This window comes from Dromiciops gliroides, chromosome 2 (genome assembly GCF_019393635.1).
Source record: "Dromiciops gliroides isolate mDroGli1 chromosome 2, mDroGli1.pri, whole genome shotgun sequence".
Lineage (NCBI taxonomy): Eukaryota > Metazoa > Chordata > Mammalia > Microbiotheria > Microbiotheriidae > Dromiciops > Dromiciops gliroides.
The window spans coordinates 111,979,964-112,001,091 of record NC_057862.1 but is presented as its reverse complement, the minus strand read 5'-3'; the positions used below and the strand labels follow the sequence as shown (position 1 = coordinate 112,001,091).

General features: G+C 42.7%; 1 protein-coding gene across 1 annotated transcript in view; it reads right to left on the bottom strand.

Moving 5' to 3' along the window:
• Window positions 1-21,128, bottom strand: part of PDZD7 (PDZ domain containing 7) — a 91,352-nt gene that overhangs the window by 53,612 nt on the left and 16,612 nt on the right. The window lies entirely within an intron of this gene.

The following is a 21,128-nucleotide window of genomic DNA, read 5'->3' as shown; positions in this document are numbered from 1 at the left end:
CCTATCAACCAATACTGTCGACAGAAGCTTAGGGAAGGTAACTAGAGACCACTAATCATTAATAGCCATTAATATTCCTATAAACCAGATCTTAAGTAAAGAAATATAAAAAACACAGATTCCCTCTGGGTCTGACAAGTTTAAGCATGCCTTTAGGAACATACGCAGAAAGGATCAAATATGTCCTTAGGTTCACCTTATGGCTGTGTAAACCCTAAAAACATGCCTCCAAGGAAAAAGGTTCCCAGGAAGTCCAAATTAGGATAAGACCTCCCACGTAGCTTCTTAAAGAGGAGATTAAGATAATGAGGAGGGGCAGTGGATAAAGCACTGGCCCTGGATTCAGGATCTGAGTTCAAATTCAGCCTCAGACACTTGACACTTACTAGTTGTGTGACCCTGGGCAAGTCACTTAACCCTAATTGCCCTGCAAAAAAAAAAAAAGATAAGGAGGAAATAACCCACTTTTTCTCACTATAAATATAACCATTTTCCTCTCCCTATTCGAGACATTTATCTCCTTGGTGTCTCCCTGTGACCTCACAGTATTTTAATAAAACTTGGGAAACTGAGTCATTGAGTCTTGTAATTCTTTGGGATGCCTCATGATCAATTTGATCAATTAAATCCACTCCTCCCCCACATCACTTGGAGGAGGCAGTTTCCTTCTCTGACCAAGCATCCCACTTCCCAGCTCCACACCTCCCCCAAATGAGGAAGAAAAAAAGGAACTCTGGGTTCCATTGCTCATTCTGGCTTCCTCTCATAGATTCTCTCATAGGACCCCAAAGTGAGAAGATTAGGTAGAGCTAAGGAGCCTTTATCTCCACCTAACTCCTACTCTCTCTCTCTTCACTTAATCCAAGAATTTCAAGAGCTGAAAAAGAATCATCTAGATGGTCTAGAGGTCACCTAATCCAACCTTTACTAGAAGTGGGGTGGTGAGGGGTAAGGGGGTTGGGGTGTTTCTCAACCTCATCTCTTCCGCATGCCAGGGGAGAGGGGCTGAAACTATTCTAGCTCTGGGAGTTTCACTCTGATTCTGTCTCAAATCTGCAGCTGGTCCTCCCTCTCCATTTCTCCCCAAACCCCATGCCTCAGTCTCCCACCCTCCACAGGATCTGTGTTGCTAGAGCTCTCCATACCTGGAGGACTGGGTTTTCACAGGCCCCTGTCCATGTGCAAATGATGGAACCAGACAAATGTTCCTTGTCCCCAGGGCAATGGGAAACAAGGATAGCCTTGTACTTATTCCTGAACTTGGTGGGGGGTGGCGGGCATTTAAGGATAAGGGGTCCCTATGGCTAGGCTCCCTCCTTCATTTTCCTTCCAGATGGTCGGAAGCTGGGAAAGGAGAGGCAGAGGCAGAAGTAGGAGGAAGGCGGGGGGTGGGGGGACCCTCACTCCCCAGCTCATACATTAAAGATGCCTAGGCTCTTGCTCTGTGGTGCCACAAACATGAAGACAAATTTTTAATCCCGAGCAAGATGCCTGGAGATGGGGGTGAGGGAGAAAAATGAATTAGGATTTTATTATGTGCTTTATTATGCTGTAATTGAACAGGGTTAGGGGAGAATACAATATATTTCCAATGTAGGGCGGGCAGAAGAGACAGATATGGAGAAAGAACCACTCAGAGGGAGAGAAACAAGCAGAGACAGCCCCAGACAGAAAGATGCGGTTAATAGCACCACTCACATTTCTGCAGCCTATCTATTTTTCAAAAGGCCTTTCTTTAGAAACACCCCCAGTGAAGTAGGTAATGAGTATTATTATTCCTTGTTTACAGATGAAGAAAGATTCAGTGACTTGTAGAATCAACTCCCTAGACTACAAGGCATCTTGTACCTCCCACTGAGTTGCCAGACCTGCCCTGCCCTGGGGTAACTCTCAATGGGTCCATCCCTACTCCACAATCACAGTAGCCACCAACTTCCCCTTGGTTCCTGATGACTCCCCTCTCCCTGCCTAATTTAGGTGGCTGCAAGGCCCTGAATTTATGAATTAGGGAAACTATCTTCTTTCTCCTGTTCTATCTCAATAGCTTAAGGCATTGAGTGATTTTGGGTAGGTCACAAAGTCTTTAAGCTTCAGAATTCCTCCCTTGAAAAATGGGGATAATTCTTGCACTCTCTGAAAGTACTTTGTAAGTCAGTGAAGTACTAAAGAAATGTGAGCTATTATTATAAGCAAAACTTTTTTTTTTACTAAACAACTGGCTTGGGAAAAGTAAAACAAGACAAAAAAAATGAAAAAGAAAATCTCTTCAGAGCTCATGTTACAATGTTGACATAGAGCGATATTTCTTCCTTGTTTCTGTTATTTGTCTGTAATTCTTCCCTCCCCCGTCCTTTCCCCCCTCTCCCAGGTCCCATTCAACCTCTTGGGCTGGTTGGATCCCTGTTCCTCCTCAGGGAGTTGAAAGCATTCCGCCCCCTCCTCCCCCACCTCCGGCCCCATCTCTACTTCTCAGCTCCATTAACACAATAGGTCGTCTGGCTCCAATTGTCCTGTTCTCGGTTCTAACTCATCCTTGAAAGAAGGTGAAGAGGTTTGTAGAGAATAGAGTTTTGGGTTTGGAGTAAAGCTTGTTGTGTTGTTCAGTCGTGTCTAAGTCTTCCTGACCCAGTGGACAATATCATGCCAGCATGGTCCATGGGACTTTCTTGGCAAAGAATACTGGAATGGTTTGCTATTACCTTCTCCAGCGGATTACGGCAAACAGAGGTTGAGTGACTTGCCCAGAGTCACAGGGTTAGTCAATGTCTAAGGCCGCATTGTAACTCAGGTCTTCCTGACTCCAGGCCCAAGACTCTATCCACTGAACCACCTAACTGCCTAGGAGTAAAGATAACTGGGTTCAAATCCCGGCTATTGCAATCTAATCGTGGTCAAGTCAGATGGTGGTCTGTTGAGCCTCAGGTTCCCCAAAGGCAAAAGCCAGGTATTAGCACTGCATTCTTCACTGAGCTGATGTCTTGGGATTTTATAAAGTACCATTAAAAATGAATTAAAAAGGGGCCAGCTAGGTGGCGCAGTGGATAGAGCACCAGCCCTGGAGTCGGGAGGACCTGAGTTCAAATGTGAAGTCAGACACTTGACACTTAGTAGCTGTGTGATCCTGGGCAAGTCACTTAACCACAATTGCCTCGCCCCCCCCCCCAAAAAAGAATAAAAATTAGGAGGTTGAATAAAATCTTTAGGGTCACTTTCAGTGCTAATATCTTATGACTGAATTTGATGAACCCACAAGCTTACCCCCCCACCCCCCACCCCCCCCACCCCGGCATTGGGTGAAAAGTCTTTGAAATCAGATTTTAGACAAAGAGAGTCACGGGGAGAAAAACAGAGACCTATAGATACTAGTCATTCAGGCTTCCGGAAGAGCGACTCTCACCTTCTCAGAAAAAAAAAAAGGAAGGTGATGCTTAGTTCAATGCTTGGCAAAATAGGTGCTTAATAAATGCTTCTTGACTTGTTGAGGAGAGAGACTGCATCTAAGCTATAGGGTTGTAACTTCATTAAGCACCTTCCCCCTCCTAGTTGGCGAGTGTGTGTGTATCTGCCGATCGCTCGGTGAGTTGGCATTGGTAGCCTGTGCTCCCACATAGAGATCAGCTATTCAGGACGGTCCCTTTGAACTGCAAGGCGTGACCGTAGAAGGAAGGGAGCATTTCTATCTTTGATACTGCCGCGCCCAGCCCCTCCCCTTCCCTTGCCCCCGTCCCAAGCCGGGAGGTTGCGGGCTGGTTACACAAGGGCAACTGAGACACAGAAGGAGAATTTAAAAGGAATTTTTAAGGTTCACACCGCTAGCTTGGCAGGGAGGATGTGTGCCAGGGGATAGGGTCTTTCTTAGCGGTCTAAATCTGTACATTGGCATAAGGCCTTTCCTTTCTCTTCCTTTTCCTGCTGAGTTCATTCCAAGGGTCCTGGTCACACTTTACACAGCTGCAGACCTCAAGTCTAGCTTCTGCGCAATCCATCTGTACACCCGCCCAGTTGTGGCACCTGCGCCCAGCCCTGCGCTTTTTCTGCACAGCTAGAAAGTGCTCTTCCTTACCAGCTTGCCTGCACTAGCCTGGGCAGTGGGAAGGAGGTGATGGTCAATCCCTGCCCGTATCCTAGGCCTAGGTGAAGCTGGCGGAAGCTTTCTAGTTGGGATTGGCCCACTCACCTCGGCTTCCCAGGAGAAACCGCTACCAGAGGTCTTGGGCCTGTGTCCCCGGTCCCCCACCCGTCAGCATATCCCACCGGCCTCGCTAGCCCTGGGGCTCATTAGTGTGAGCTCCGGGCTCCAGCTCCGGCTTCAAGCCCGCAGCTTGCTCCGTCTCATTTTGCCCACCCAGGGCCGCTCCTGGCGGTGACTGAGAGAGCCATTAAGCTGTTTTTACCTTTGGGGAGTAACGGGCTCCACCTCCCCACCTCCCAATTAGGGCATTGGAAAACGTCAACCAAGATAAATAGTTGCCAGGCTCCGGGGCAGGGAGATGAGCCCACCGCTAAATCGCTCGCTCTCTCGCTAGCTCGCTCTAATCGGGCCAAGCCCTGAGCCCCGAGCCGGGGCCCAGCGCCCGCGCCGCGCGGCTCACAGCTGCTCCTGGCCGAGCCCCCAGCTGCTAGCAACCCGGGAGGCGGGGAGGGGGTTCTTCTTCCCCCTTGCCCGCCCGCCCCAGCTCTAGCCGAGCCGCGCGGAGTGATGGAGATCGGGCATGCAGCAGGCAGACCCATTCGTTGGGGTATCAGCCCCGCGGTCCAGCACCTCTCCCATAGATTTGGGAGTAGGTGGTTGAGCCGAAGGACGCCGTTCCCTCAGCCCAGTCATTCGGTTGGGACTCAGGCGGTGTCGCCTTCTCAATCTGGAAAGTCTAGCCGCTGCCCATCCACGCCCCTCCATTCTAGCCTGACATGGAGGGGCTCGATCTCCCTCTCTCACTGATTGTTATAAAGTGATAGATAAGGTGCCAGGTTCCTTCTCTAACCCCGACGCGTTGCCTGATTATCTTTGTGAAAGAAGGGGGACTAGCCTTCATGCCGGCACCCCTGGGATACGAGGCTCCCTCGGCAAGAAGGAGCTGTATGGGCTACGAACCTTGGGCCTGGGAACTGAGACCATTCTAATACCCCTATCCCTTTAGGTCCGTCGCATTAGCGCTCTCCCCCCTCCCCTGCCGACATTTACTAGTAGGGGGTGGGGGGCGGGGAAGGGGAAGGGGGGGAATCGATAGATCTCTGGGTTCTGATGACCGCAGGCTTTCACCTTGCAGATAATGGGGTGAGCTGTGGTAACTCTCCCCCACAGAGTGGGCTCCCCCGGCCTTAATGAGATAATCAATACTTGTTCTCGGCTTAATTTCCATCTAATTGCTCTTTAACGACGCCTGATAATGGGCCGCCTCCTGTGAGGAGGGAGCTGGCTGGGAATCCGACCCGTCTTGGACCCCTCCACCCCTTCCTTCCCTAGGTGAGGCGTGCGTACATCCTAAGCCCCTTCCCCAAGCCCCAGGTGGGCTCATCTCTCACAGATACTCGGGGGTGTACATCTTTAATCTGGGATTCTGTCCAAGGCCAATCGGTCTTTTTTTCCCCTTTTCCTGGCTCAGGCAGATCAGCTGTTGTATGGAGCTCCCAGGCTACACCGTTCTTCCCCAGTTTAGGCCAACACTCCCCGCCCCCCACCCCCACCAGCTGGGGAGATGTGAGGGAGAGAAATGAGAACTTTTCTGTAGAGGAGCTCTGATCAGCTTCTTCTCCGCCCTGATTGCAAACAGGCACATGCACCTAAGGACTCCGATAACAGCTGTGGGCAGGATTTTCAGGGAGACAGAACTTGTGGAGAGGACTAGGATCGGAGAGATTGGGGAATCAGAGCTTCTGAATTAGGGCAATGGGGGTGAGGAGGGAGCTGTTCACAGCTCCCCATACTTCAAGCACAGCGGCCAGTCTTTTAACTACTGTCTACCCATACTCTTCAGATCCATCCAGGTCCCCATATCTTAATCCCCCCTCAATCATAAAGTCAATGTGATTACCCAGACCTTACTGTTCCAACAGCCATCATAAATTACCTCTAATTTCTCCAATTTATTGGCCTAGATAAGGGGAAGGGATATAGGGCATGGATGGCTATTCCCTTCCTCACACATGCACCGTTCTCACACACACTTGAGGAGCAGTGGGGCAGCTAGCCAATTCACTTTATCTCTGGTATCTCCCTCCTCTTAAGGTCAACCCTGATTTCTGGGAATCTATTGGCTTGTGACCTCATCATCTTCTTCACAACCCTGATCTGAATATAGTAGAGGACACAGAGCATACAAACACAGACTTCATACACCCACTTTATTACAGATGATAAAAGGTTTCTCCATTTAGCCCATTCCCAGCTTTAGGAAGATCAAAGGGAGTCCAGGTTCCAGGATGTAAGCACCAAAAAATTTCATTAGTGAACCAATCCTGCCATTCTCCTGCTGAAAAACCTTTGTGGACTGTGTAATAGATCTAGATTCAGGTCCTGCCTACCTCTGTGGATCCAAGAGCATTACCAAAAGTGAAATATATTGGCAGTTTTCAGAATAAGAAATCAAAGCTATATATAGCCATGTGAAAATTGCTTGAAATCACTACTGATCAGAGAAATGTTAATTAAAACAATTCTGGGGGCAGCTAGGTGGTGCAGTGGATAGAGTACTGGCCCTGGATTCAGGAGGACCTGAGTTCAAATCCAGGCTCAGACACTTAACAATTACTAGCTGTGTGACCCTGGGCAAGTCACTTAACCCCAATTGCCTCACCAAAAAAAAAAATGTTAAAACAATTCTGAAGTGCCACCTCACACCTATCAGATTGACTAATATGACTGAAATGGCAAATGAAAAATGTGGGAAAATTGGTACACTAATGCACTGTTGGTGGAGTTTTGAACTGATCCAACCATTCTGGAAAGCAATTTGGAACTATGCCCAAAAGGCTGTAAGACTCTGCATCCCTTTGACCCAGCAACAGCACTACAAACTCTGCAGCCCAAAGAGATCAAGGAAAAAGGAAAAGGAACTATATGTATATAAATATTTATATCAGATCTTTTAGTGGTGGCAAAGAACTGGAAATTGAGGGGATGCCCATCAATTAGGGAATGGCTGAACAAGTTGTGGCATATGATTGTTTGTTTGTTTTTGGTGAGACAATTGGGGTTAAGTGACTTGCCCAGGATCAGACAGCTAGTAATTGTTAAGTGTCTGAGCCTGGATTTGAACTCAGGTCTTCTTCCTGAATCCAGGGCCAGTGCCCTGTGTTGCTTTGTAGGTTATGAGGATGTTCACATGGGCTTATCTAAATGTGGCTCTCAGGAAGACATGAATAGATCTCTCTTGAATATCACCCACTCATCTCCAAGGAAGATCTTAATTCCTGCCTGGAGAGGAGAAGGATGTTGGTTAGACTGGCCATTCTTCTCTGCTCAGAGAGGGGGTACCAGACTAGAACACACATACACACACACACACACACATACACACATATATGTATATGTGTGTGTGTGTGTATATATATATATGTATATATATATATCCTTAATTATTGTAGGTCTAGGGGAAGTGATTTTAGATTCAAGCTGCTTTTCTGGTCACTTTTCCTTTAAGCGGGGAAAAATAACCCAAACTTAAAAACAAAGGCTTGGGGGGGCAGCTAGATGGCGCAGTGGTTAAGCACCGGCCCTGGATTCAGGAGTACCTGAGTTCAAGTCCGGCCTCAGACACTTGACACTTACTAGCTGTGTGACCGTGGGCAAGTCACTTTATCCCCATTGCCTGCAAAAAAAAAAAACAAAAACAAACAAAAAAAAAAAAACAAAGGCTTGGTTTCTTCCCTCCAAATGATAGTTACAACAAAAGACCATCATAAATAACAAAAACGAATAAACCCATTTGTCCAACATATAACAAACAGAAATAAGAGAAATTTTACGGATTGGAATATACAAGACAATACACAGCGCTCTCTCTCTCTTTTTTGGTGAGGCAATTGGGATTAAGTGAATCACATAGCTAGTAAGTGTTAATTGTCTGAGGTCAGATTTGAACTCAGGTCCTCCTGACTCCAGGGCCCATACTCTATCCAATGTGCCACCTAGCTGCCCCTATGAGCTCTCTTACTATCAGTAAAATATCTCAGCTCAACCAAGATCTCACCCTAGTAAAAATTCTCTGAAGTTTCTAGGGAGGAAAGCTAGAAATCAGGGATATATTGAGTTCTTCACGTCTACTATTTGTCTCTCTGTGTTTTTGTACATATATGTATGTATGTGTATGTATATATATGTATATGTATATAAGTACACACATATTATATATAAAACATTATATATTATTACAGGAAAAGGTCTGGGAACCATGAACCTCTTCCAACTCAGCCTTTCACAAAGGTATGCAAACTTGACCCATCCTTCTTTTCTACCAGTGAGAACATTCTTATGCAAATGATTCAGGCTTGAAGCTAAGGTTACAAAAGTAAGGGTAATTAAGATTGTGTACAACTGGGGAATATTGAAATTTACTGACTTTTCCTTTCCATTTAAAGTTCTAGACTAAAACCATGATGTCTATGATTTTCTACTTAGCCTAAAACAAGAATACCCTCTGCACATTTTAAATTTGACTAACAGAATTCTACACAAAATTCATTCCTCTGCTTTATAATCCCAAGCTGATCCCAAGTCAATCAGAATGCCTTGTGGAGTCTAGCAGGCTTTTGATCTGCCAAACACACATTTCTGTTGGATCACTATCTAAGTAACCACCTCTTTTCTTGACCAAGGGGATAGTAGGAAAAGAACAATATTTATCACATACTTTCTATGGACAAGGTGCTGTGTCAGGCTCTAGTAACATGAAGATGATGCTTATAGCTCCTGGAGCTGAGGTTGGGGAGCAGCAACAAGGGATAATGGACTACAAGCACCATATGGAGGAAAAAGAGATGTTCTTTGCTCTCATATTATAGTTTCCCTTTTAGAGGGAATCCAAACTGGGAAGTGACACATTGAATCTAGGGGAAAATGCTTGCATGCTTATAAAATTAAGGGCTCACAGTAAAATATTGAGGGACAAGTGTCCCACTGGCCACCCTAGATTCAGTTTCCTTGTGAAGGAAATACAAACCACAGGATGACTTTGAGTTGGAGGTCTTTAGAGACCTGGGAGAAGTGGGAGCCACAAGAGTGAGAGGAGAATTTTATTATAGAATCATGAATCTTTTAATTGTTTATGTGTGTCTTCTGAACTTGTTTATGGATTCTTATGAGTCCTTTGTCCTGAGTTCAAGAGTTTTCAGGTGCCAGACTCCTAGAGGGAGAAGATAGTAACTGAGCTTTGCTCAGAGAAATATTTTTTTAAAAACAGCTAGCATTTATGTGTTTGTATGCATATAGTGCTTTATGGAAGTGATTTGCATACATAATCTCATTTGATCCTTTCAACAACTCTATGAAGTAGGTGCTATAATTGTCCCTGTTTTTCAGATGAAGAAACTGAGACTTAAGAGAGGTTATGTGATTTCCCCAAGGTCACATTAGGCTAGCCAAGGCCTAGTAAATGATTGAGACAGGGTTTGAATTCAAGACTTCCTGACTCCAAGACCTGCACTCTTTCCTTTAAAAGAATGAGCAGCAGGGCAGCTAGGTGGCACAGTGGATAGAGCACTGGCCCTGGATTCAGGAGGACCTGAGTTCAAATCCTGCCTCAGATACTTAACACTTACTAGCTGTGTGATCCTAGGCAAGTCACTTAACCCCAATTGCCTCACCAAAACAACAACAATAACAAAAAACATGAGCAGCCTATAGGTGAAGGACTAAAGTCATGCCATTAGGGGCTAGTATATCTAAACCTTGCTTACCATTTTTATTTCTTCCATAAGCATATTGAGTATACCATTTATGTAGGATTTATGGGAAGACATGGACAAGAACTATATAGGATAAGAAGGAATAGATGAGATGTGATCTGTGATTTGTCCCAGAGGAATGAGTACTCGCAGTGATCCTGGATCATGGATACACCGACACATTGAAGATATAAGCCTTTACCTCATTTCCTGGCCATCTTCTAAACATACCATTTGTTCTACATATCCTTATCTCCTTCCAAAAGGAAACTTGAACTTGCCCCTAGAACCACACTGAGTTTTGATAGGTAAGCTTTTGCATTATCCTGCCAGGATATTTACCCAATATATGAATGACCAAAGGATAAGAGCAGGCAGTTTTCAAATGAAGGAATCTATCAACAACCATATGAAAAAAATGCTCTAAATCACTAGTAATTAGAGACATGACAGATTAAAGAGACTTTGATGTTTGACCTCACACTCATCAGACAGGCAAATGTCACAGAAAAAGAAAATGTATTGGGGCAGCTAGGTGGCACAGTGGATAGAGCACCGGCCCTGGAGTCAGTAGTATCTGAGTTCAAATCTGGCCTCAGACACTTAACACTTACTAGCTGTGTGACCCTGAGCAAGTCACTTAACCCCAATTGCCTCACCAAAAAAAAAAAAAAAAGTAATCTGGGGCAGCTAGGTGGCACAGTGGATAAAACACTGGCCCTGGATTCAGGAGGACCTGAGTTCAAATCCAGCCTCAGACACTTGACACTAGCTGTGTGACCCTGGGCAAGTCACTTAACCCTCATTGCCCCACAAAACAAAACAAAACAAAACAAAACAAAACAAAACAAAACAAAACAAAACAACCCTACCAAAAAAAGTAATCTGGGTAATTTGGGTTATATATCTCTTCCAGAGCTCTTCTAATATTTATTTCACATTGTCATGAAATGTGAAACATTTTTGAAGTTTTCTAACTCTCCCCCAGCATCAGATTAATAGGTATTACATAGAGAGAGATGTCCAGCTCTGTCATCTCAATACTTCTGTTCAAAGCCACCAGAATATTTTTTCTTACAGCAACATGATTTGCAGTTAAGTATAGCCCATATATGCACTGAGGGTCATATCTTAAGTCCCACTCCCACTAATGAGTCAGATCCCCAGAACTTTTCTATAGTCCCCCAACTGAGATTGTAAGGATGCCCCTGAGGGGTCAGGGGTGTAATTCTCTAATGCCATTATCTCTAGTCCCCAATGATTGGCTTCTCTCCAAGATTATCAGTTTAGAATCATTTAGTCATCCCTCACTAAGTAGCCTTTAGAAAGAGGTATTTTATTTTATTTTTTTTCAGGGCAGTGGGGGTTAAGTGACTTGCCCAGGGTCACATAGCTAGTGTCAAGTGTCTGAGGCTGGATTTAAACTCAGGTTCTCCTGAATCCAAGGCCAGTGCTTTATCCACTTCGCCACCTAGCTGCCCCCGCAAGGCCCAGCTTAGAACAGTCATACACTAAGCAGAGTTGGGATAACATGGGTCTCCCCTCCCAAAAGTCTTTGACACCCTCTCCCACAAGTCTCAGGGAAAGCTCAAGTTTACAGAGCATATGTGGCAAAAGGGTAACACACACCTCCTAATTGCTAGAGTCCTTTTTACCCATTTGTGGAGTGATGAAGAAGTTACCTTTAAGTGTGTGAATCTGAATCCATCTATCATTGGCTCCCTATGCAGACATTGCCGCCAGATGTTCTGGGATATTGCTTGGACCCTGAAGGGAATTTGGGAAATCCCAAAATCAGAGTTTGAAGAGTTCTTCAATTGTTCAAGAGTGGGGCAAGGATACCTGGGAAAGAGAGAAGACAAGACCTTTCTTTTCCCTGTAGGCTCGGCCCCTCAGGAATATCCTAGAAAGTCATCCTTACTCCAATTTCTGGAATTCAATCCCTTTTCAACTAGATAACTTGGAGATGATGCCTGTAGTCTGGCCAAGGCTCCTTGGCCTATCAGAACATGACTATTGTGAAAGACTATTCTAGTTCAAAGGTCTTTTAACACTCGGTCTAAGGCCTATGAGTGATTGAGATATACTTTTACTTTAATAAATCAAGGGTAAAGTGAAGAGAGGATGATTTTTGATCCTACCCTTACATAAATTACAAGTCTCGGGCAGCTAGATGGCACAGTGGATAAAGCACCAGCCCTGGATTCAGGAGGACCTGAGTTCAAATCTGGCCTCAAACACAACACTTACTAGCTGTGTGACCCTAGGCAAGTCACTTAACCCAAATTGCCTCACTGGGAAAAAAAAAGCAGCTATAAAATTCACACTTCATGATTTCTTAGAACATAATAGTATTCCATTACATTCATATGCCATAATTTGTCCATCCATTTCCCGGCTGATGGGACTTCTTTAATTTCCAGTTGCTTGCTACCACAAAAAGAGTTCATACATATGGGCCCTTTTCTCTTTCTTTGACCTCTCTGGAATATGGGAAGCACTTCAAAATTTAATAAAATGTGAGGAGACTTAAGTATACAAGTAAGAATGAGATACATAGGCAAGATGGGAGAAATCTGAGGAGAGAGTCTGACTTCACCTGGGGGAGGTTTCCTGGAAGGCAGTGACAGAGTTGGATTTTGAATGAAAGGAAGGATCATATTCCAAGTGTGAGAGAGAGAACAGGATAATAATGGGAAGTAGTGTGTAGTGCCTGGAATATAGACTATTTAATTATAATGACATTAAAAACATAATTTAAATGGTTGGACTAGATCACCTTTAAGTCCGTTCCACCTATAAATCTATGATCCTATGATCTCATGATTATTTCATGGGACACCTGGTCATTTTGCCTTTTAGTGCTAATGATATGTGTATTTAGAAGTTGGGGGTGAGGAGGAGTTGATCAGAACATCAACTCAGCTGATCAATCACAAATGAATGAGGACATTAAAACAGCAATGAGGTGTTAACATCTTAAACCAAGTTCAAAGCCAATTACTCTTTTATCAGTTGAGAAGTTCTCCGATCAAAAATAATAGAATTAAAGGGCATCTAGTCTGTGGATGGTTGAGAATGGATGTACTCCTCGTGGTGCTTTATATAGATACACAGATACACTCTCTCTCTCTCTTTTTTTTTTTTTTATTGAGGCAATTGGGGTTAAGTGACTTGCCCAGGGTCACACAGCTAGTAAGTGTTAAGTGTCTGAGGCCAGACTTGAACTCAGGTACTCCTGACCCCAGGGCCGGTGCTCTATCCACTGCGCCATCTAGCTGCCCCCCTCTCTCTCTCTTTTTTTTTTTTTTTGTGAGGCAATTGGGGTTAAGTGACTTGCCCAGGGTTACACAGCTGGTAAGTGTCAGGGGTCTGAGGCCGAATTTGAACCCAGGTCCTCCTGGATCCAGAGCCGGTGCTCTATCCATTGCACCACCTAGCTGCTCCATATAGATACACTCTCAAAGGAGGCAGTTGAAGCAGGAAACAACCTCCTGGAGTGTGACTGGCAGCAGAGAAAGGAGCCAGCTATGAAGGAAGAATTTAGCTCTTGAGAAAGGCTCACAATATGTTTCCTCTTACCCTTTCTATCAGAAGGCAGAAAGGAGTAAGGATGAAAGGGAACTTCCCACACACACATATTAGCCAAGGCATTTTGCAGGGGTGCCACTTGTTTAATAGGACTCACCATGCCCATCGGGGATGGGGTCAGACAGTCAAGGCAGGTTGCAGTTTTGCAGGAACATAATCTTCGTGGGATTAAAAGAGATCCAGCTCGGGCCATTTGCCATTGAGCTGTGGAGAATAATAGACCCAGGGGGCCCAGTTAGATGAATTTGCCCAGAAGAGACACTGTGTCCGGCACCAAAAGGAAGATTGTCAGTCAGCTACTGTATTCTAGACACTGTGGGAAGCACAGGGGATACAAAGAAAGCTAAAAACCAGTCCCTGCTCTCAAGGGTCTCATAGTCTAACGGAGCAGACAACACGCAAACAACTGTGCACAAACAAAATATATGCAGGATGAATTGGAGATGATCAACAGGGGAAGGTACTGTCATTAAGGGGATAGGGAAAGGCTTCTGATAGAAGGTGAGATTTTAGCTGACAATTGAAGAAAGCCTGGTAGGTGAGAGAATTCCATGTAGGGGGGATGGCCTGTGAGAATGCTTGGAGTTAAAGGGTGGAGCATCTTGTGCAAAGAACAAGGACAATGTTACTGGATTGCTGAGTATGTGGGTCGAGTAAGGGGTATGAAGTTTGGAAAGAGGAGCAGATTGATGACGTCATGAAAAGGGAAAGGACATTGGAACCCTGCAGTGTTGGAGGAATAAATGGCCTTGGTCACATGTGGTTAGATTAGATGATCTACAAGATCTCTTCTAGCTTTAAATGTATGATCCTATGATCACATGATAATTTCACAGGATACTTAGTCCTATTGGCTTTTTATTTTTGTGGGGCAATGAGGGTTAAGTGACTTGTCCAAGGTCATACAACTAGTAAGTGTCAAGTGTCTGAGGTCGGATTTGAAGTCAGGACCTCCTGAATCCAGGGCTGGTGCTTTATCCACTGTGCTACCTAGCTGCCCCATGTTTCTTAGTTCTTATTGTTTATTTTCAATTGTTAATAATGAAATATGTTTCACATGACTTCACATGTGCAATTGATATAGTACTTGCCTTCTCAATGGGCACAGGAGGAGCAGGAGAGAGGGAGAGAATCTGGAACTCAAAATTTTTAAAAAATGAATGTTAAAAAATAGATTTTTTAAATGGGGGGGAGGAGAAAAACCAAACAACTTTAGAAGACTTAAGAACTCTGATCAATGCAATGACCAACCTTGATTACAGAGGACTTGTGATAAAAGAGACTACTGGGGCAGCTAGGTGGCGTAGTGGATAGAGCACCAGCCCTGGAGTCAGGAGTACCTGAGTTCAAATCTGGCCTCAGACACTTAACACTTACTAGCTGTGTGACCCTGGGCAAGTCACTTAACCCCAATTGCCTCACTAAAAAAAAAAAAGAGAGACTACCCTTTTCCTTATACAGAGGTGGTGGACTGGAGGTACAAAATGAGACACACACACACACACACACACACACATATATACATATATACATACATACATACACACACACACATATATATATATACATATATACATACATACATACACACACACACACACACACACACACACACACACATATATATATATATATATATATATATATATATATATATATATATACACACACACACACACACACACACACACATTTTTTTTTTCGGAGCAATGAGGGTTAAGTGATTTGCCCAGGGTCACACAGCTAGTAAGTGTCAAGTGTCTGAGGCTAGCTTTGAACTCAGGTCCTCCTGAATCCAGGGCCATGCTCTATCCATTGTGCCACCTAACTGCCCCCAAGACATATATATATATATATATATATATATATATATATATAGTTGTTGTTGCTGTATAGGAATTTTTTATTCAAGTATAGGGGTTTTTTTGCATTTTTATTTATATATATTTATTTATTTTTTCCGTTACATGTAAAGATAGTTCTCAACTTTTGTTTATACAAGCTTTCCAATTCCAGATTTTCTCCCTCCCTCCCCCCTCCCCTAGACAGCAGGTAATCTGATATAGGTTATATATATACACATAATAACATTAATCCTATTTCTGCATTAGTCATGTTATAAGAAAAAAATCAGAGCAATGATGAAAAACCTCAAAACAGAAAAAACAGCAGCAAAAACAAAAGAAATAGTATGGTTCTTTCAGCATCTATACTCCATAGTTCTTTTTTTTCCTTGGATTTGGAGATAAGACATATATTTTTGAACATGACCAACGCGGGAACCCATTTTATTTGATTATAGATATTTGTTACAAGGGATTTTTTTTAAACTGGAGGGGGAAATTGAACAGAAAATAAATGCTTACTGGTTGAAAATTTTTTAAAAATACTATGGAGGTAGAATTGATAAGACTCGGTGACATGTGAAAGTTGAGAAAGAATAAATATATAGCTAGCATTTACACAGCACTTTAAGGTTTACAAAACACTTTATAAATATTTTCTCATTTTATTCTCACAATAACTCTGGGAAATAGATGCACTTCTTACTCCTCATTTGAAGTTGAGGAAATGGAGAAAGACAGAGGTTAAGTAATTTGACCATGGGTCACATAGTCAGTAACTCAGGTTAGATTTGAACTCAAATCTTCCTTGTTCCAGGTCCTGTGATCTATTCATTTCACCACCTAGCTGCTCAGTAAATAAATAGTGCAGAAAGAGCTGGAGGTTACATACCTAGGCTATGAACCAGAAACAGACAAATCAAAAAGATAATGAATCCTATTTGGGGCATGTTAAGTTTGAGATGCTTACAGGACATTTGGTTTTAGATATAGTCCTGCAATTCAGGGAAATGACTGAGTGGGATATATGTGCATATCAGAGGCATCTGTATAGAAATGAACCTGTGGGTACTGATGAAATCACCAAAAGAATGTTACACAAAGAAGCAGAAATTGAATGAAAGAAAATGAAGATGGGAATAGTTATACTAGATAAAGTATAAACAGAGGAATTTCCTTCAAGCAGTAACATTTTTGAATGTATTCAAGGGCCAATTCTCAAGACAAAATGCAGGGTCACTTGAAAAAATGATATACTTTATTGCTACCCAAAAAGGTGATGGAGAGATAATCAATAAATACTGACCTAGATGCCTTTCTTATCTTTATGAGGAAAATCTCCACGAACAGCAAGGGTATCCCCAGTGAGAAGAAGACAAGGGACTAGACAAGCTTTTGCATACAGTATCCTACAGCAGGTTACATCTTTATAATCACTCACATTGTTTGAAAGGTAGGAAGAATAAAAGATCCCCCTGTGATTATTATTTTTTAACTATAAAAAAGCATTTGATTTAGTGGAACAAAATGCTTCCTACTGTAAGGCTCTCCCACAAATTGTCTACCATGTACAGGTTAAGCTCTTACAAGGTAACTTGAAGGATGCAATGAGGGAGATAATTCTGTTCCATAGGTCCCTGATTATTACTATTAAACAAGGAAGAAAACAGAGAGACAATATGTTCACCAAAGGTTTTTTTTTTATTACTGTTGTGGAAGATCTATACAGAGTCCAGATACTAGGGGAATTTCCTATAGAGCAAGGACTTAAACTTATGTGTAGATTTCAGGGTTTTAGTGGTTGTGAAAGGGAATGGGGAAAAAAGAAATCTTTATTTCAGTGTAATTGAATTCAGTATAATAATCCTATATATTTTGTTGTATACATTTAAAAACATTATTCTAAGGAGAGGCCCATAGGTTTCACCCAATTGCCAAAGGGGTCCATGACCCCAAAAAGAAGTTTAAAAACCTCTGCTATAGACTGGGAGATCTGCCTCACATTTCTGTTTGTGGATGGAATTGTTCTTTATATATATGTTTTTGGTAGGGCAATGAGGGTTGAGTGACTTGCCCAGGGGTGACACAGCTAGTAAGTGTCCAGTGTCTGAGGTAGGATTTGAACTCAGGTCCTCCTGAATCCAGGGCCAGTGCTTTTATCCACTGTGCCACCTAGCTGCCCCCTATATGTATATTTTTTAAGTCAAAAAAGTATTTTCTTATTTTCAGTTACATATAAAGATTGTTTTCAACATTTGTTTTCATATAATTTTTAGTTCCAAATTTTTCTCCCTCCCTCCCTCTCTTCCTCCCCACCCCAAGATAGAAAGCAATCTCATATACGTTATATATGTACAATCACATTAAACATATTTCTGCATTAGTCATGTTGTGAAAGAAGAATAAGAACAAAAGGGGAAAACCTCAAAAAAAGAAAAAAAAAAGAAAAGTAGAAACAGTATAGTTCAATCCTCATTGAGAATCCACAGTTCTTTTTTCTGGATGTGGAGAACATTTTCCATCATGAGTCCTTTGGAGTTGTTGTGGATCATTGTACTGCTGAGAAGAATTAAGTCTATCACAGTTGATCATCCCACAATGTTTCTGTTACTGTGTACAATGTTCTCCTGGTTCTGTTTACTTCACTCAACATCAGTCCACTTAAGTCTTTCCAGGATTTTCTGAAATCTGGATGTCATTGTTCTGAAAGCACTGAACTTGGTAAAACTACAGTCTATTAAATGACATTCACTATGATCCAAGAGTCCAGCCAAATGAATGAAGATTGCCAATAGTTCAGACTATGATGTACTGTTGGATGGACAGTTCACAGAGCTGGTCCATCAGTACATACTTCTGGTGCAGATACTGTAGATGAATCACAAGCTGAGCCCAGAATAAAATAGAAGGGGGCAGGGGCAGCTAGGTGGCACAGTGGATAGAGCACCGGCCCTGGAGTCAGGAGTACCTGAGTTCAAATCCGACCTCAGACATTTGACACTTACTAGCTGTGTGACCCTTGGCAAGTCACCTAACCCCAATTGCCTCACCAAAAAAAAAAAAGAAAAAAAAGAAAATAGCTTAAAAAAAATAGAAGGGGGCAAGCAGGTTATATTGTATTTGAGAAATAATGTGCACAAAAAAAAGTAAAAAAGGGGGCAGTTAGGTGGTGCAGTGGATAGAGGACCGGCCCTGGATTCAGGAGGACCTGAGTTCAAATCCAGCCCCAGACACCTGACACCTGACACTTGTCAATGTGACCCTGGGCAAGTCACTGAACCCTCATTGCCCCCCCCAAAGTAAACAAGAGAAATAATATAGCACTTTCAATAACACTAAACATTTCTCTGAAACATCAATTCATTTATTTTTGATGCTAATATTTTTCTAGTTATACTACATAGCTAACAATCATGGAATACTGTAATCTGTGAAGAATCAAAATTGTGGGTCACCTAGAGGGCATGTGCGTGTAAGCCTGTTATCAAGTGAATTTTATGTAAGAAGTGGCACATTTATCATTTTAGGAAGAGCAAAGGGGAGGGAGGAACATTTGGAACTCAAAATTTTGTAAAAATAAATGTTAAAAATTGTCTTTACACGCTAATCCACTGTTGGTGGAGTTGTGAAAAGATCCAACCATTCTGGAGAGCAATTTGGAACTATGCCCAAAGGGCTATAGAACTGTGCATACCTTTGATCCAGCAATACCACTACTAGGTTTATATCCCAAAGATATCTCCAAAAAAGAAAAAAAGACCTATTTGTGCAAAAATATTTATAGCAGTTCTTTTTTTTTTTTTTTAGTGAGACAATTGGGGTTAAGTGACTTGCCCAGGGTCACACAGCTAGTAAGTGTTTAGTGTCTGAGGCCAGATTTGAACTCAGGTACTCCTGACTCCAGGGCCGGTGCTCTATCCACTGCGCTACCTAGCTGCCCCTAGCAGTTCTTTTTGTGGTGTAGTTGGAAATTAAAGGAATGCCCATTAATTGGGGAATGGCCAAACGAACTGTGGTATATGATGGTGATGGAATATTATTGCGCTACAAGAAATGACAAGCAGGATGACTTCAGAAAGGCCTGGAAAGACTTGTGTGAAATTATGTATAGTGAAATGAGCAGAACCAAGAGAACATTGTGCACAGAGACGCAGTATTGTTTGATGAAGAACTGTGAATGACAACTATTCTCAGCAATCCAAGACAATCCCAAAGGACTATTGATGAAACATACTATCCATTTCCAAAGAAAGCACTGATATTGATGAAGCATACTATTTTTCATTTTCTTTCATTTTTTTCTTTTAATCAAGTTTTGTTGTACAAAATGACAAATATGGTAATGTTTTACATAATCATACATGTATAACCCATATCTGATTGCTTGCCACCTCAGTGAGGGGGAGGGGAGGGAGGGAAGGAGGGACAAAAATTGTAACCCAAAGCTATAAATAAAAATGTTTATTACATTAAAAATTAATTTAATAATTGTCTTTACATAAAATTAGAAAAAATAAAATACTATTAAAAAATAAACACCATGTGCCAGGCACTGATAATTTGAATTGTCAAAAAAGGGAATAAAAAAAGAAATAGCACAAAAGATATCAAAAAAGAGATAAATGGAAAAGTTAGCTGGTCATGTGAGAGGGAGAAATAGCAATGAGACAAGCCCATGTGCACGTATATGCGATATTAGTACCCTCGTAATGTTAATAGAAATAGAAGACAATGCCAAGAACGTTGGTTAGAACACCTTAGGGGATTTATGGGAGAACATACACAGGGGTCTCACAGATGGCTATTTACCATTGAAGGGATAAGATCACACAATCATTGAAAGAAGTAGAACAAATGAGAGGGAGTTAAATGGGGCTAGACATTAGAGACACATTCAATTCAACAATCATTTATTAAACATCTATTACATGCCAGGCACTGTTCGATTTAGTAGAGATGGAAAGAATGAGGCCTTGCTCTCAAAGGGCTTATTCCTGGGATAGGGGTGGAGGTGGGGTAGGGAATGGGAAATGGACAGACTATACACAGATAATTAAATGCAAAATAAATCCAAAGGATATTGGGGGTGGAGGAGGGTGGCAAGCACTAATGTAACAGGGCCAAGCCCAGACTTATGGAGATATGCAGAGTGCATGGCTAATGCAGTCCCCATGTGGGCTTTAGAACATGTGCAGACATTCTAAAGCTGGTTCCAATCAATTAACCACATGGTGAAGAGATGGACTTTTGATTGACTGCTGAGCTGCTAGGAGGTGCATTCAAAAAGCACTAACCAGCCTAAACCAGTCTTTTCCTCTTTCCTGCCTGTTTGTGTTCACGAGAGAGATGTGCTGTAAACCTCTTCTCCCCACCCCCTCCTCTTCTGGATAGGGAGGACTTGGCTCCTTTGACCTGGAACCAGCTTATGTCTTGTGAACATGGGCCTCTGTTGTCTCTTTGTCTGTTTTTCCCACTTTTAGCTAAAAAAAAGTAATGGATATGACTTCAGTATGTGAACTTTGAAAGGTTAGAATGGCAAGCCATCAGGGTCTGGAAGTCAGAATCTATGCCTGGTTTTTCAGGCAGCTAAGATGTTAACCTCAGCACACGCGCTAGCCTCTGCAAACAGCACAGTGCTCCATCCACTAGTTGTAGCCATCACCATGGCTCTGGAACCTCACATTGTCACCACTTGCCAATGCCTACATGAGCCTGGCAAAATTATAATGATTGGAAGTCTAGTGAGGGCAGTCATGTGATTGTCAGAGTGGCCAGCCAATTGGCTGGGGGCTGCCTGGGGTTTGCTGGGAA